An 18,855-nucleotide genomic window follows, 5' to 3' on the forward strand; every position below is an offset into this window, starting at 1 on the left:
GGAAAGAATAGAGCTACTGAGGTTCATGCAGAGAAAGGTAAACATTCATATGGCCTGAGGAATAGGGCCACCCACTGAGGTGACTCTGGCACAGTCATTTTACTGACTCCTCCCAGGAGCTGGGCTGGCTTGTGAGACAACAGAGATTTAGGGACCAGAGCAACAGTGGAGTAAAAATGCTCACTAGTTTGAGCTGCTTTTTGCACTTTGAGGTATGTTATTTGAAAATTATCCATGTCACAGTCTGGCCTTATCATATTTTGGCTGATCAATATGGAGAAATATTTATAGAACAATTCATTCTTTAATTCAGAAATATTCACTGGACAGCTATGTGCAAAGCTAATATGGAAAGATGCTCAATTGTAAATATCTTTATATCTATGTTGTAACATGTCAATTATTTGCACCTAAAAAGTGTATTTGCTTTGTGAAAAATCTCAAGAAATCATGAAAAATTAAGTGTTGAAACAGCCCAATTGTAATCCAAGATAATTAGAATTTAAAGTAATGAGAGTATAAAGCAAATGAGAGGCTTTTAAATGGGTAACTTTATTCATTATTATTGAATATCCCTACAAGTGAAATCAAAGACTCTAGCATATCTCTCCCAAGAAATATGGGGTACTGGCGGCATTGAATCTGAATTTGTTTTCCAAAGAGACCTGGAAACCAGTATTTCTCTAACTCATATCACTGTTGTCATGGATGACCAAATTTGGCATAGCTATTCTGGAAACAGATCTTGTGAGAAATTACAATCTAAAAACCAGGAGAAAATTGGCATTAAAATCTTCTGATTTAAATGCAAGCTGAAAATATAAGCTAAATTATGAAAGCCCACTCTTTTAGGCCACTTATCTTCACTGTTGCTGGCCATGTTGTCGTGAATAAGAGAAAAGACTGCTGCAATTGTGTTAGGTCACAAGATTGTACCAATTTGCAGTCTAACATTTACATTTTTAAGCTGACTAGAATAAATTGAGGACATTCTACCACTGTCATTGCCTACTTATCAGTGGAGATATAGAAATATTTTATGAGCTTTCAGAAAAGCTACTTTGTTAGTGTCAAGGCAAAGGCTAATCTTGTTAATGGATTTCAACTGGCTGTCTCTAAGTTCTCCATAGGTTTAAAAAAACTGCATGGCATTGTCATGTTCTGAAGCTGCCATTGGAACCATGGGTCATGATGGGTGCCTTTAGTGTCTCAATGATATTACCAAATGTTATGCCCAAACCCATGGTCTAATGTTGTGTTCTGAAAGGCAAGCCTGATTTACTGCTGTGTCTGAAACTTTTATTGGAACAGGATACTATGTTTTCTTTCCAATGACTGCACAAAAACTATACACTCTCTCAGATTAGCCCAAGACACCTATAAAGCTACTTTCAAGTGTTTATAAGATTGAAATCAAAACATGAGATCATAAGCCTTTTGCTGCAAATGTCATTATGTGTTTAAATGTCCTTTTTTGTGATATTACAATATCAGGAAACTGCTCTTATGCATTCACTAATAGCACAACTGAAATCAGACAAACCAGACTCAAAGTCAGCCTGGGTTAGATGTCTTTGTTGGTTTAACTTTATTGAAAGGCTAGGAAAAGGAGAAATAAAATTCCCAAGCCTTTATTTCATACATATTTACCTTAAGTTAGATGATAATTTCATTATTTTCTCTCAATATTTATTGGACACCTACCACACACAAAGAGAGTAACAGGACATCAGGAGCTTAAACACTCTCTTCTCCCAGTGTACTTCCATAGTCAAGTGGGCAGTTGAGTACTCCAATTAATTTAGCATGAACTGTGAGATTCAAGACAGGTGTCAATAAGCAGAGGCAAAGCACAGCTATCCAGGTTACTGTATGGATCTGACATCTTCCCCAAATGGATCCTGTGAATGGCTCAGTTCTGCAATGGTCTCTGATAGGACAAGTATACTTGGCTCCAACGTAACTAGCATCCCAACCATATCTACTCACTTGGACCTATCTAATTCCCATTCATCTCTAATATTTCAAAATAATGATAAATTCCTCTGGGACTCTCCGCTGACCTCATTCAAAGGGACACCCTTCTCTGTGCTTCACGGCACTCTGTATTTCTTGTATGGCATTACTTATCATGCTTTAATCCTAAGTGTTTGCTTCATTATTGACTCTCCTAATAAAGTATTAGCTCCCTGAAGACAGATAATTAATCAGTGTTGCTTATCGTGGCCTTGTACATAGCTGACATATGATAAGTATCCAATAAATGCATAATTGAATGAACATATAGCCTATGATAATTATATAGAAAGTTTCCTGTTAAGGCTGTCATGAACAGTTGAGCAACTCTTCTACTTCTGGGGACACTATTCACTTCAAAGTCTTTGTAAATGGTTCTCCCTGGAGTTGAACAGTGTACAACCAGTACGGTCTTACATGATGGTTTTTCCTCCCATCTGCTATGTATTGCACCCAAATTTTTCTTTGTTGAGTTAGTTGAAACATAGACTTTTACTGTCTAATAAAAGCCAGAAATTGCATTTTAGCCTGCATGTCCAATAAAACGCAATAAAAATTCCTTGGAACAACTGCATATGGCTTACAAATTTAACATTTGCATGGCCCTTCACAAGGATTAAGGTCTTGGGATCTGGTATAGCAGGAAATTGTTTGTCATTAAAGAAGGCATTCTGGTGGTGGTGAAGGGATATGTTCAAACAAAGGAAGTTAAGACAGCCTTCAGTGAATCAACATTCTTGTTTTTTACCTGCTTTATTCTATTAAGAAAAAGCAATCCCCTTCATCTCAAATCTTTTTAAAAATAGAGAAAAAACAAAGAATGAAAAGATGGGAAGGAAGAGGTAAGGAAGAGGAGGAGGGAGGGAGGGAAGAAGGAAGGGGAAAGTAAAAACAAAGGGATGAGTTTGCAATATTCCAGAATAGATGGATGAAAAAGAAATTCAGGATACAAATGAAAAAGTTAGAATTTTAATACTCACTTGTTTTTTTAGTTTGAGACATTATCTAGGTGAACTAACGCTCATTTCTCTGTTTTTTCTCAAACACAGGAGCAGAGTCCATCGCCCTGGCGCAAGTCATCCATTGATGTTAAAGCTGTCACTGCCAACTAGTGAGCCAGGCATTAGCTATGGACAGTGTGGGACCAGAATGTTATTCACTAGCTAAGACTTTCAGAATTTTTGTCATTTGGTAAGTGCAGCATCTCGGGACATAATATTTGTCAACTGCTCACAGCTTTACATATCACACTCTCCACGAGTGCTTTCCTATATTTCAAAGTTCTGTCTGTAAAAAAAAAAAAAAAAAAAAAAAAAGCTGTGCTCTTTCCTTAAGGATTGCCAATTTCCCTATATTAATTAACAGCATTGTCTTTTGCTTAGCTGAAGGCCTTTGAATAATTCTGGTAACTTGAGGACTTGGTTTCCCTCTTAATTCCATTCAGATTTTTCTGACTCCTGAGTTCATTTTTTTACTTAAGGATTTAAACTGTTCTTTTGGCTTTTGAAGATTAAAAAACAAATCAGGCTGGGACATTTTGCCAACAGTTACTAGTTAAGTTGCTGCTGTGCTATGATCAACAACACACAAATATTTATGCCAAAGCTAGTTTATAAATTGTCCTCTTTAACTATAGAAGAATGCTTATTATCCTATATCGCCCTGTCTCTATATTCAACAACCATCTTTCAGGTATCTGCTTCCATGAAAGAGATACATACCTGAAACTAGAAGTCTCTCTTAGAACTAAAAAGTATTCCTCTCTGGGGAAGGGGCTGCAGCATCTGTATTTTTAACAAGGCTGTTATGTGCACAGAAACACTGGAGATCTATGCCTTAGTTATACTTCTCTCAACTTACCTATTTTTCTTATGTCAATATAGTTATGTCCTGGTCTTACATATCCTGTAAACTATGTCCCTGGAGAATAGAAACTAGATTCTATGCATCTTTACTCTTCAGGTGGTGCCCAGGGCTGTGTGTTGTCCAGAGCAGACTTTCAAATTGACATTTGTTGTGAATCTCATCGAATGTATGTGAGAGAGATATGTAAACAAACAAAACAGGCCATATTTGTGCTGGATTTCAGGGAGAATTATGATTTGTCAACAAAGCAAAATTACTTGCCTCCTTGGCCATTTGCCTTTTTATTTTCTATATTCTATGAGTTTAGGTATCCCTGCAAGGATAGGAAAAATATATAAGTGTGATCTTAGAGTATGTTCTAGAGCAGCACAGTCCAACAAAACTTTCTAGGATGATGAGGCTGGTGTAATCCATGCTGTACAATAATATGGTAGCCACATGTGGCTGCTGAACAAATGACATGTGGCTTGTGGGGCTGAGGCAATGCATTTTTTATTTTATTTAATTTTAATTGGTTTTAATTTAATTAGCCTCTCTTGGCTACCAGCTTCCTTATTGGACAGAGCTGCTCTAGAAGATAAGTAGATAGTCTTCAGCACTGAGATGATGAACATTTTTACTCTTCTCTCTTTTTTCCTCTTCAACATAGTGTCTGGCATATTATTTACTTATTTATTATTAGTTTTTGTTAGCCTCAACTGAAAAATGTTTACTGTTTTTTATTCTTGCCTTGCCTCTTTTTTTTTGTTTGTTTGTTTATTTTGATTTGGGCTTATTTATTTATTTATTTTTACTTCATTTAAAAACTTAATTTCCTTCCAGTGTCTTAGGTCCCATTGGTCCTGTTGGTGACTTTCATAGATAAAATAAAATCTGATCCAAGATATACAACTTCCCATTTCCCTGAACTTGATAGGGTTTTTAAAATATAAAAATTCCTTGGGTGAAGGAATTGGCAAATATTCACTTAAGGTTCTAGATGATTTCTGTTGTTATCTACCTGAAGGCTTTGATTTCACATCTTATGATCACACATGGATTGGCCACACATCCCAAATGTCACTTTTCCTTACCTTGGCCAAACACCCTTGCTAATTCAACTCTCCCACAAAGTAAGTTGTCATGCTAATATAGGTATAGAGTTGGGCCCATCTGATTAAAGACCCAGCCATGCAGTTTCAAATGTCAGACTGTTAAAATGTAGAATTAAATGAAGCAAGTAATCCAGTGATTTCCTAGTCAGGAGGACCAGATGCATGCACCTGGGCCCGTTTGTAGATGTTGACAGTGCTGCTCAGTTGTAATCCTTTCCAGCTGAGTCCTCTGGTAATAGACTGTGTTGGACAGTGTTTAGTTCAGATGGTTAATTTCAATGGCATCAAGAAGAACAAGGTCACACGGGTCTTGATTTTCAAGGATGTTTAATAGACACCAACTCCTCCTTCCAAATATGACTTAAGTGCTTTTCAGGGAAGGATATATTAAATATTAGGGCAGTGGTTTCCAAACTTGAGTGTGCCATGAAGGACTTGTTAAACACAGATGTTGGTCCCTTCCTCCAGGGTTTCTGATTGGAGGGATGTGCTGAGAATTTGCATTTTTAAAAATATTGTCACATTTATTTCACTTTAATCCAGTTCTGTGCTCTGTATATATCACATATACATGAATGTTTATGGATTAGTTGATAAATAAGCTCTTTGTCCTTTTATTTATTTTTTAATTACTTTACTGTTGTTCAATTACAGTTGTCTTCATTTTACCTCCACCACTGCCCCCACACCAGCTAATCCCAACTCCCTTCCTTGCTTCCACCTTCCCCCTTGGTTTTGTCCATGTGTCCTTTACAGTAGTTCCTGGAAACCCTTCTCCTCACAGTCCCCCCCCTTCCCTTCTGGCTGTTATTAGATTGTTCTTAATTTCAATGTCTCTGGTTATACTTTGTTTGCTTTTTTCTTTTGTTGATTATGTTCCAGTTAAAGGGGAGATCATATGGTATTTGTCCATATGATCTCCCCTTTAACTGGAACATAATAGAATTTGCATTTCTAACTAGCTCCCAAGTGATGGGAGCCACACTTTGAGAAAAACTCTCTTAGGGACATAGACTATATAGCCACCATAAATCCTGAATTTTCAGGGTGGTTCCAACATCTTGTCATTTTATTATTTTCTGCAAAGTTGATTTTGTAAAAATCTATAGCTTACTATGTGTACATTTGTCAGATAGTTTATGAAAATACGTATACAAATTAATTCATTTAACAAGTATTCCCACCACATGCTAGATATTATGCTAGCTTCTGGGGCTGCAGATGTGAATCAGACAGACCACCTCTTACATTCAGAGACTGTGGTAGTGGGTAAGGGCAGAGAGTGCAATGCAAAGTAAACAAGAAAATATGATAGTGATAACATGCTATCACTACCATAGGAGAGATGGAGTGCCAAGACTTGGAAGACATGTGACATAGACTTTGATGCTTGGAAGATCTTCCTGGAGGAAGCAACTTTTAGGCTGACATCTAGTGAATGATAAGTAATTAGGTGGATTTAAAAGAGGAGGAGGAAGATGGCAGGAGGGGAGAGAGAATAAAGCTGGGGGACTGGGAGGAACTATATTTTGGTGCTCTGCAGGTAGTAAACAAATCTCAGTGTGGCTAGAGCATAGAATTTGAGAGAGTATTATATGATTAGGAGGAATAAGCAGGCTGAGGACCACACCAAGCCTTGTGAGTAGTGGTAAGGAGTTTGGGTTCTTAACAGCCTCAAGCCAAAGTTCCTATCTGCCATACCCTTTATCACCTTTTTCATTTGGGAAACTGTGACCCTCCAGGGAAAAAAAGCAAGGATGAACTTTTTTTTTCATTCAAATGGCCTGATAAATGTAGATCAAATAAGGATAGCAAAAGCTGCAATCAAAATACAACTTTATCTTCCACACTCTCAATAGAGCTTTATTTGGAAGGGTTGACTATTTCCTGCCCCAAGATAAAAACTTTTCTACTCATTCTACTCATTTTTAGGTCACATGTAATTGTTGTGCTTATAGAGAGCTACAAACAATTTTGGTTCACAAATCAGTATCCAATTCAGGATATTAATGAAAACTCTGAAATTGATTTAAAGACAGCACTTCATCACTTCCTCAGGCTCGAAGCTTCCAGTGGAGGAAGGAGACATGGACTTGGATTTTTCCCCTTCCCTAGTCCCCCAGCATGTTGGCCAGAGAGCTCAAGCATCTAGACATAGGGAAGAGTAGGAAAGGGATGAGAAGAAGAATAGAGGTGGTCCCTTTAGAGCTGGCTTTGCTTTCTCCATGCCTGGCAGATGTTTAAAGCCTATTTTTTGTCATGTGGGCCTTTTGGGGGCTCCTTGGAGGCTCTATTTATGAACCATCTGACCCTGACCTTCTTGAGCTAGTCAGATGCTTCTCTCATCTGTTTGGTCAGTTATGTCATCTCCTTCCACTACCCCCAGGTAGCAGATGCTCACAGTGCCTTTCATTATGTGCTCTTAATCTAGCTGATCTCCCTGCAGCTGGGATGAACATTCCACACATTCTGCCAGCATGCCACAGCTCAGTCTTGGCATCTTCTTGTTTGGCTCTAGGGGCTCGCTCTAAAGCAGAGGAAGACTCTTTAGGCCTTGAACAAAGACCTAAAGAGCCACTGCTCTGAAGTGGGAGGAGGTATTAGTGCTCCCAGGAGTGACCCTTATAAAAGGGACAGTGTGAGGCAATAAACAAATTACTTCCATTTCATTTGATGTGACATTTCTGAGATCTGTTCCACTGGAGGCCCAAATGGTCCTGACGCAGCTTGAGACTCAATTGCTCACACTATCTACCAACTCAGTAACTCATTGTTTTATGGCTTTTTCTCTCCTCCCTTGTTCACTCTTCTCCTTTTCCTTGTTTCAAATATCACCTCCTGAATTAACTCCACTCAAGTCATTATCTGAGACTCTGTTTTGAGGAAAACCCCAAAGCAAGATACCCTACTAATTTAGGTAATCTTTTTCTGAGATTTTTCTACACAATAGGAAGGACAATTAGAACCCTAAACCATACCACACTTATTACCTCTTCTGTGTTGGTTATATCATGGACACAGTAATCATTGATACATCTATACATCAGTTGACCTGCAAAACTCTGGGAGTGTGAACCATCACAATAGGCCAACCTACCTGTATTTCCACAACCCAGCCTTAGCTTTTTTATTAGATAATTATTTCTCTTCAATCCTTGTAATAAAACCCGCAGTCTTATTCAATGGAGACATTGAACTAGAGAGGCTTCAGACTAGGGCAACCCCGGCACATTTTAAGATGGAGGTGAAGGTGAAATGCAAGCATGCATAGAAAAATGATGTAAACCTCATTCTACACCCCCACCTATCCCTCTGCCTCTGCAGGGCTCCCAGAACATCAGGGCCAAGTTGAAAATCTATGGTACATGATTGAAGGTCATTCAGTGAAGAAGTTAGTGGGCCATCCAGTTGCCCTATAGGAAGCCCACTAGTTGCCAAGACATGTCACTGCTTCCCTGGCTCCACACAGAGCTTTCAATCAGATTTCTAGCACTTCAATTTAAAGAAGCATGGCAACCCTGGATCATAAGACATTGAGGAATACCTTCCAATACATACATACAAAAAAGAAATAAATTATGTAAAAATCAGGAAAATAGTTTTACAAGCTATAACTGTTATCCTCAGAGATAAGGAACATATTGACTCAAACATGAACTATATACTATAAAAGAGGGAGAATCATAGAAAATACTCTGGAAATTAAAAATATGATCATCTATTTCCTCTCCCCCACCTTCCAATGTTTTTAATGGAATGGTTGGAAGAAACTTTTAAATAAATCTCACTAAAAATAACCTCACTAGAGGTCAAAGAAAAAGTCAAAGAGAAGCAATGTGAGAAAAAATAAGAAATTAGGAGATTAATCTGATAAATCTTGTAAATCTCACTGATCTACATTCCAGAAATTAAAAGCAGAGAAAGCAGTTGGAAGAATATTTCAAAGAAGTGTATGAGTAGGGTAATGCTGACTATTATAACAAATAAACTGTTAAACATCAGTGGCTTAAAAATGAAATTAAAATTTCAATAAAAATTAAAGTATATTTCTGGTTCACATAATAAGTTGATGCTCCTGGTTACTGGCCAGCAAGCTGCTTTTCTCCTCATAATTACTAGGAGACCCGTGATACTACTGTCTTGTGGCTCTGCCATACTGCCACTTTGGTATTATCTTCATCCATCTGACAAATGGAGGAAAGGGAATAGAGCAATCTACCCACTTATTCACTGCCTTGGCCCAGAGTAACACATCACTTTTCCCAATCCTCTGGGTAGAATGTACAATCTCACCTACCTGGATGCAAAGAGGGGACAGTATTCTGGAAGGGGAAAAACAAAATCCCATATTCTGTCTGAGTCCACTTGGGTTGCTATAACAAAAACACCATAGACTGGTTACCTTATAAATAGCAGAAATGTATTGCTTATAATTCTAGATGCAAGAAGTCCAGAAGGGTATCAGCATGGTTGAATTCTGATGAAGGCCCTCTTCCAGTTTGCAGACTGTCAACTACTTGCTATGTCTTCATACAGTGAAAGGGACCAACAAGCTCTCCAGAGCCTCTTTTATAAGGGTACTAAGCCTATTTATAAACACTCTGCCACTGTTACCTAATTACTTCTCAAAGGTCCCACCTCCTAATAACATCATCTTGGGGATTAGGATTTCAACATGTGAATTTTGAGGAGACACAAACATTCACACCATAGCAAAGGGGGAAAATACACTGGGAGTTTGCTGTCTCTGTCACAAAATTCAAGAAAGATTTCTAGAATTCAAGCATATAAATCTCCAGATTGAAAAGACAACCAACAAGAGCATAATTCAAAGAATAAAAAAGACTCATATCACAGCACATTATTGTGAAATTGAAGAACATAAATGGCAAGAAGATACTAAAATATCCTGGGTAGAAACGTCAGGTCCTATATGAAAAATCAGGAATGAAAACTATTTTTAACTTAGAAACTCTGGTAGCTGGAATAAAATGGAGCAATGATTTCCAAAAATTCTGAGGGTAAATAATTCCAACCTAGAGTGCTATACTAGCCAAACTACTCATTTAAAATAAGAGTAAAACATTTTTTAAAGGTATCTTTCATGCCTCTGTTCATAGCAAGTTTGTGGTGCATAGGTCATACTACAGTGCACCAAGAAAAAAGTAAAATCCTGGGAACAGGAGATACTGCACAGGAAAGAAAAAAAGGTTGATGGTAAAGAGAAGTTTTAAGAAGACAACTGTCAGAAGTCTGAGAGAGTAACTGGTCTTAATTGAACATAAAAATGGAGGGTACTTGGGAGGAAGTTAAAAGGGAGAGAACAGTAACTTTGTGAACTGAGAGATTTGATTGCATGGAAATCTGTATACATTATTGGAAGTATTATCCATAGGTAAAAAGATAACTAAGAAAAGTAAATGAGACAGTTACTAGCACTAGATAAAAAAGTTAGCAAGAAAATTACTTTAATCATAGTAAACATTTGACTTATATTTACCCAATAATACTGAATAACAATTTAACAGAATGTTATCATCCATCTATGTTTGGATGATGATGGGTTGAAGTGAAGGGGGGATATAAGAGAACCACATAATTATATACCAAAATAGCTAATAAATACATGATGTCACTTTAAAAAACTGGTTGTATTATGAAACTAACTTAATCAGAGCTAGTTTTGGACTTGAAGCTTGCTATCTTATATAGACTTTCCCTCAAGTATTTCCAAAACATGTTTAAGAAAGGTTTAGATTCTCCATCTTGATGGCCCAGTAAGTTCATGCTTTGGTGCAGTCTGCTCCAAGCACATGGCAGTGATATACTAAAAAGATAAAAAGAAGGACATATGATAAAAATGAACATTTCTGTGGCCCATAAATACAGTAGAAAAGTAAATTATAGGCAGAAGTGAAGCAAGGGACCTCTTGGAATCTGGATGTAATAGTAGTCAGCTGGGCTTCTGCAAAGTAAGGGAGATTGAAGTACCCTGTGATTCTCCATCTCCACTTGAGATGTACTGGCATAGCTTATTGCTTAAAACTAGGGATGATGTGGGTGGTCCTCTTCTCTTACTGATTAAAGAAGGCTAGAAAACTTTGTGCTACTCACTGCCTGGGCTTATACCTCACAGTTAACGGTAGGCCAAGCCACTGAGAGAACTCAGGCACAGTTGGTCAACTAGGGCCTTAACCAAATTGCCAAATGGCTTGAGGCCCAGGTCTGTGATAACTCTTGTTCACTGCAGAGGGTAGACTAGAAACAAAGAACTTTGGGATGCTAACCACTCTACTCCAGCCAAACACTGCCCACAACATAAAAGGCAATGAATGTACAGAGCTTAGATTTCTGCCTTCAACAGACTATAACAAGGTACTCCATCCAGCTCCTTCAACCCTGCTAGAGTGGTGTCAGAAAAACAGGGAGCTGAGAATGGAGAAAATGAGTGTTATGTAGCTGAAAATATCTAAACTAAAGAATGATGAGTCCTCAATTTAAAAGAATGCCTTAAATACCCAGGAGGGTAAATGGAAATAAATCCACACCTAGGCACATTGTAATGAAATTACAGAACATGAAGGATAATGTACAAAAGGTCTTAAGAGCTGCCAGAGAGAAAAGAAACAGAATGGACCATTGTGTGTTAGATGCCTGGCACATTCCTTCATAATTGGAAATAGATGCTAGAAGATAATGGACTAAGAGCCTCAAAGTGCTGATGGTAAATGTCAACCCAGGATTCTATACCCAGTTAGAGATTGTTCAAAACCAAAAGCAAAATAAAGACATTTTCAGTTGCACAAAGGCTAAGTGAATTTACCCCCACTCCAAAGATCTGCACTAAAGTAACAAGGAGTGAAGGATTTCCACACAAAGAAATGTAAAACAGAAAAAGTGTGGCATACAAGAAAAAATGAGTAGCATAAAGTTAATAGAATACATGAACAGATGTAATTAACTCTGACAAGAAATAGTTTATTTTTGGAAGATATGAAAGGAAAATTATAAACAATAATAAAAGAGAGGACACAAAGTTTCTATGGATATCAAGGGTATTGAAGTCCTTGCTGTGGCCTAGAAAAGGGTAGAACTACCAAACAACCTTAAAATTGTTAGAAAAATTTAGAATTGCTATGTATGCTAACATGTCTGAATAGCCACTGAAGTAATATAAATGCAAATTGAATCTTTTTTAATTTTAAAAAAATGATTAAATTTATTGTGGTGACATTGCTTAATAAAATTATATAGGTTTTAAGTGTACAGTTACATAATACATCACCCATATAATGTATTGTGTGTTTGCCACTTAAAGTCAAATCTCCTTCTGTGACCACTTATCCTCCCTTTACCCTTTACTACCTCACCCAACCCTCTTCCCCTCTGGTAACCACCATACTGTTATCAGGGTCTATGAGTTTTTGTTTCCTGGTTGGTCTTGTTTATTCATTTGTTGCTTTCAGTTTTATGTCTCACATGTGAGTGAAATCATATGGTCTTTGACTTTATCTATCTGATTTATTTCACTTACCATGATATTCTCAAGATTTATCCATGTTGTCACAAATGGCAGTATTTCATCTTATGGCTGAGCAGTATTCTATTGTATATATATACCACATATCATTTTCTTTTTTGAATAACTTAAATTTTTCACTTACAGTTGACATACAATATGGTGACTGTGCCATATATTCATTTGAGGTATATAACCTAGTGACTGAACATTATATAACTTACTAAGTGATAAACCAGATAAATCTAGTACCCACCTGGCCCTATACACAGTTTTTTTTTACATTTTTTTATTGATTATGCTGTTACAGTTGTTCTATTCCCCCCCTTCATTCCCCTCCACCCTACCCCCCGTCCCCACCATTACCCCCCCTTTAGTTTATGACCATGTGTCTCAAGTCCTTTAGATTCTATATTTCCCATGCTATTCTTGCCCCCTTCTATTTTCTATCTACTGTCTATGCTACTTATTTTCAGTACCTTCTCCCCCCCTTCTCCTCCTCCCACTCCCCCTGTTGCTAACCCTCCTTGAGATCTTCATTTCTATGTTTCCACTCCTGATCTAGCTGTCCTTTTAGTTTGCTTTCATTTTAGGTGTGGTTGTTAATAACTGTGAGTTTGTTGTCCTTTCACTGTTCATGTTTCTTTAACTTCTTTTTCTTAGATAAGTCCCTTTAACATTTCATATAATAAGGGCTTGGTGATGATGAACTCCTTGAATTTGATCTTATCTGAGAAGCACTTTATCTGTCCTTCCATTCTAAATGAAAGTTTTGCTGGATAGAGCAATCTTGGTTGTAGATCTTTGGATTTCATGACTTGGAATACCTCTTTCCAGCCCCTTCTTGCCTGTAAGGTCTCTTTTGAGAAATCCGCTGACAGTCTGATGGGGACTCCTTTGTAGGTGACTGTCCCCTTATCTCTTGCTGCTTCTAGGGTTCTCTCCTTCATTTTAATTTTGGCTAATGTAATGATGATGTGCCTTGGTGTGTTCCTTCTTGGGTCCAACTTCTTTGGTACTCTCTGAGCTTCCTGGACTTCCTAGAAGTCTATTTCCTTTGCCAGATTGGGGAAATTCTCCTTTATTATTTGTTCAAATAAGTTTTCCACTGGTGGCTGTGCCTTTCCCCCTTCTGGTACCCCTATAATTCGGATGTTGGAGCGTTTAAAGATGTCCTGGAGGTTCCTAAGACTCTCCTCATTTCTTTGCATTCTTGCTTCCTGACTATTTTCTGTTTGGCCATTATTTGCTTTCTTCTGATCCACTCCATTGATTTGAGTCCCAGTCTCCTTTTCCTTGCTATTGGTTTCCTGTGCAATTCCATTCATTTCAATTAGTTTCACCTTCATATATTTGTCTAATTTGTGGGTATAATCAACCAGTTCTGTGAGGATCCTGATCACCAGTGTTTTAAACTGTGTGTCTGAGAGTTTTGCTATTTCTTCGTTGCTTAGATTTATAGGCTCTGGGGCTTTGAGATCTTCTTGAGCCATTTTTGGTCTGTTCGCGCCCTTTAAGTGTGAGGAGTGGCGCCTCGGACTCCCAGGTCTCTGGGTTGTGACGCTGTATGTGGGGGCGTGGTCAGAGCGTGGAAATGGTGGCCCCCTCTGCTGTTTCGCGCTGCTGGGTGAGGAGCAGCACCTTAGGTGGTTCACCAGGGCCGGGACACTCAGGGTTGCTGGGTTATGACGCTGTATGTGGAGGTGGGGTCAGAGCAGGGAAATGGCGGCGCCCTCCCTGCCGCTTATTTGTGGGGACCTGCTGGGTTCCAGTCCAATTGCCCACTCCCTCGCTTGTCTATCCATGCACAAATGCGCAACCACAGTCAGCCCGCAGCACTGCTCCCCGCCTGGATTCCGCGCGCCTGAGTCCGTCCTACTGAGTTTTCCTGTGCAACTCCACTTCACCAGCTGCTGGTTTCGCCCCTTACCAGTCAGGCTAAAGAATTTGTTGTTAACAGACTTCCGAAAAGTTCAATTTTCCGTGTTCTGGCTGTGTTTTCTGTTGCTAATATTTAGTTGTCTCTAAACTTGGTTGTGTGAGAAGGCACGGCATATCCACCTATGCCTCCATCTTGGCAGAAGACCTGGCCCTATACATAGTTATTACAATATTATTGACTATATTCCCTATGCTAGGCTTTACACTCCTGTGACTATTCTGTAACTACCAAACTGTACTTTCTAATAATCCCTTCACCCTTTTCACCCATCCCGCAAATCCCCTTTTATCTTTCACCCAGTCCTCCAAACCCCCTCTCCTCTGGCAACTAACAGTTCACTCCGTGTGTCTATGAGGCTATTTCAATATTGTTTGTTTGTTTGTTTGTTTTGTTCTTTAGATTCCATATATCAGTGAGATCACATGGTATTTGTCTTTCTCTGACTGGCTTATTTCACTGAGCATAATGCCCTCTAGGTCCATTTTTGCAGTTGAAGTTGGTAATCCAATCATCTATGGAAGGATACTTCAGCTGTTCGTGTCTTGGCCACCATAAATAATGCTGCAATGATTATAGGGGGTACATATATCTTTACAAGTAAATGTTTTCAAATTTTGGGGGTAGATACTCAGAAGAGGGGTTGCTGGGTAATATGGTAACTCTATTCGTAGTTTTTTTGCAGAACCTCCATACTGTTTTCCATGGTGACTGTGCTGGCTTACATTTCCAGCAGCAGTGAATGAGGGTTCCTTTTTCTCCACAACCTCTTCAACACTTATAATTGTTTGTCTGGTTGATAATAGTCATTCTAACAGGTATGGAATGGAATCAGCTGTGAACTGGTATATCATTGTAGTTTTCATTTGCATTTCCCTAATAGCTCGTGAAGTTGAGCATGTTTTCCAATCTCTGTTGGCTATTTATGTGTCTTCTTGGAAGAAGTGTCTGTTCAGGTTCTCTGCCCATTTTAATTGAAATTATTGTGGAGTTGTATGAGTCATTTATGTATTATAGAATATTAACCCATTATTGGATGTGTTGTTTGCAAATATCTTGTTTCATTTGGATGGTTTCCTTTTAATTTTGTTGGAGGGTTTCTTTGCTGGGCAGAAGCTTTTTAGTTTGATATAGTTTCATTCATTTATTTTTGCCTTTACTTCCTTGCCTTTGTGATCAAATTCATAAAATCCTCTCTAAGACCAAGATCCATAGGTTTTGTACCTGTGTTTTCTTCTATGTGATTTATTGTTTTAGGTCTTATATTTAGGTCTTTGGTCCAGTTTTTGTTAATTTTTGTGTATGGTGACAAATAGCACATTCCTATATACTAACAATGAAATTTCAGAAAAAGAAAAAACTATTGTGCAGTTATAATGAAAAGAAGAAAATACCTAGCAATAAACTTAACAAAGACTGTGAAGGACCTGTATACTGAAAACTGCAAGACATTGTTAAAAGAAATGGAAAAAGACACAAAGAAATGGAAAGATATTCTGTGTTCATGGATTCAAAGAATCAACATAATTAAAATGCTCATATTACTCAAACTAATATACAGATTTAATGCAATCCCCACTAAAATCTCAATGGTATTTTTAAAAGAATTATAAAACCAATATAGAATCACAAAAGACCCCAAAGCCAAAGCAATCCTGAGAAAAAATAAGAAAGGTGGAGGTATCACACTCCCCGACTTAAAATTATACTACAAAGTGACAAAAATCAATACAGCATGTCATTGTTACACAGACAGGCACACAAACCAATACAACACAATTGAGAGCCAAGAAATAAACCCACATATATATGAACAAATAATTTTCAACAAAGGAGCAAAAAGCAAACAATGAAGAAAAGAAAGCCTCTTCAGTAAATGGTGCTGGGAAAATTGGAAAGCTGCATGCAACAGAATGAAACTAGCCTGCTGTTTGTCACCATATACAAATTATATCTTTTAAAAGGAATTGATTAGAAAATTATTAATCCCACAGAAATCAGAAAAGGAAAGCAAAATAGTTGCAAAAAGAAAAGTAGAGAAAAAGAGGAAGAAGACAATGGAAATAAATGTAACTTGCCAGTAAAAATAAAAGCAAAAAATTAACATACATATTGAACATGAAGATTATCAGATTGGATAAAAAATAAAATAAATCCATGTGCTGCTCACAAGAGAAACAAATTAAACAAAGTGACACAAAATATTTGTAGAAAAGGGGATTTTTGAAAAGGTATCCAGGAGAATACCAATTCACAAAAACAAAACCAGCACACTAGTGTATTATAAAATAAAACACATGTAAGGAAAAAATGTATTAAATGGGAAAAAGGAGATATTAAAAATGGAATGAGTAAGGAAAAGTAATTATCTAGTGAAACTATAAAGAGGTTTTTTATATTGGCAAAACGTGTTTGACTAAGAGTTGATTGTATCAAGAATTTAGAGGATTTCTGTGTATTGTAAGTATTTTTTGTAGGACCACTTTTACTTATTTTATTTTTTACAGTATTATTAAAAGTAAGAGGATTTTAAAAAGAAAATTGATAGACTAAGAAATGTGATATTTAAAAGAGCGAGTGCAGTGGATGATTCAGAAAGGGCTAAGAACATGTGTTTTGTTTACAATTTCCTGGTTATCAAATAATAAGGTGATCAAGCTTAATCTTATAGTAATGAAACATACAGATTTGTTAAGCTCTTCTCAGTTTTAATGGTCTGTTGAGAAGTACCACCGTCTTAGAAGAACAACTGAATTTTTAAAGTTCCAAATAAAATATTAGAATGTGTGAATATCAGAATGTGGGAAGATATTAAAAAGGTTACTCTATAATGAATAAGGAAATAAATACTTATGTTCTACAAATATTAAATAGTTTGATACAGACATACTTTGTTTGACCTGGGAGTCAGATATATCAAGAATCCCATTTTCAAGGATAAATTTCAGAAAATATATGGCAGGAACTTTACTCTACATTAGTAATCCATTTCTTAAAAAATGCTGATACTCTAGTAATATCGGTGCCCACTTCCCTAATCTACAGTTGCATGTCTTGAAAGATATAACAAAGAGAGTTGTTTTTGTTGAATTATTTGTCACCAATATTTCAACAAAGCTTTTATAACTTATCATTTTTATTTGAAGCTTCATACATTATTAACCCTTACATGTTAATTTTGTGCATGCTTGATTGCTTTACAAAGCTCCTGTCAGTGTTAACACAGTCTTGAAAACAGATATTATCACTCTGAATGCCCTACTGATAGTAGGAAGGCTAAGTAAATTGAGGCAATATCACTCGAATATGCAACCTAATAATTACAGAGAAGAATTAGCAAACATGGAGCCATGTTGAAACAATAATGTGGAGTGAAAGTAGGACATATGGGGCAATGTTCTATACACACTTGAATGTAAGCATGCAAAATGCAATAATTATATTAAAAGAGAATAAATAAGGAGCTATTACAACTGAGCAGTAAGATTTTAAATGATTTTCTTCTCTTTTCCAAAATTCTCCATATAACTATTACTTTTATAATTAAATTTTATACTTTTATAAATCTAATTATATTTTAAAGAACTTAGAGTAATTTGTAAAAGAGTAGAAAAGTACAGACTTTTGAAGCTGAAAAATATATCAGAGAAAGAAGAATGATCACAGCATTAGAAAGGAGATGCACAATAGCACATTCAGCAGTAAAAAGAATGGGGGGTTCAAGCCAAGGAACAAGTCAAATACTAATGCCCAGAAGAAAAACAATGCTTGAGAGTTAAGCACTTCAGACTTTTTATTAGTTCTTAGTAAATAAAGTAAGATTAAAGGAAAGCATTGGAGACAGCCAAGAGATCTTCAACCTCCTCTTGTCTTGGCAGTAAGCATGAAGAAATTAAATAAAGACCATATGTTCTATTATTTTACCTGGTCAGCAGGCTATAGAGTTTAGAAAGGAAAGAAAAAAGAAAAACAACTTTCAAGAGCATTCAGGTGTGCAGCTTAACTTGGGGAGCTGAACTTTGCTTTCACTCAAAGTGGTCACTTAATGCAACCAAGAGTGGCCAGTTCTAGAACAGAACATCCACAGCTTCATTTCCCACAGGGCTTAAGAATTCTACTCATGAGTGCCTGCAGCACAGGCTTGGCCTTTGTCTTCAAAGTATGTTATACATTTCTACCTTTTAGTTATCTAAATCTCTATTCTGCCCCAGTAGTTTAATTCATATATGATAAAGACTGAGGCAGATGAGTGTGCATATTTCCTAAATTTGAAATGGAAGTGCAATCAGAACAGGATTTTCTCAGTTACATCCATACTAAATAAAGTTTAAGTATAGTAACTTGTTCTTCAAAAGCCCCGATCTAGTTTTGCAAAAAATCTAAGTAAAATGAAAGTGAAAAATGAGTGGCTTGCCAAGAAT

The 18,855-nt window shown here is 37.1% G+C and overlaps 2 long non-coding RNA genes across 2 annotated transcripts in view; one reads left to right on the plus strand and one right to left on the minus strand.

Annotated features, from left to right (window-relative positions):
* The window catches only part of LOC128625952 (uncharacterized), a 259,328-nt gene that overhangs the window by 174,300 nt on the left and 66,173 nt on the right, over positions 1–18,855 (plus strand). Inside the window, exon 3 of the long non-coding RNA XR_008389818.1 lies at positions 3,066–3,207. This is a non-coding gene — a long non-coding RNA (uncharacterized LOC128625952). The remainder of the gene's footprint in view (positions 1–3,065; positions 3,208–18,855) is intronic.
* LOC119058359 (uncharacterized) overlaps positions 1–18,855 on the minus strand; it is a 77,396-nt gene that overhangs the window by 51,426 nt on the left and 7,115 nt on the right. The window lies entirely within an intron of this gene.

The sequence above is a fragment of the Artibeus jamaicensis genome, unplaced genomic scaffold (assembly GCF_021234435.1).
Source record: "Artibeus jamaicensis isolate MK-2021 breed Jamaican fruit bat unplaced genomic scaffold, CSHL_Jam_final scaffold_1283, whole genome shotgun sequence".
NCBI classification, from domain to species: domain Eukaryota; kingdom Metazoa; phylum Chordata; class Mammalia; order Chiroptera; family Phyllostomidae; genus Artibeus; species Artibeus jamaicensis.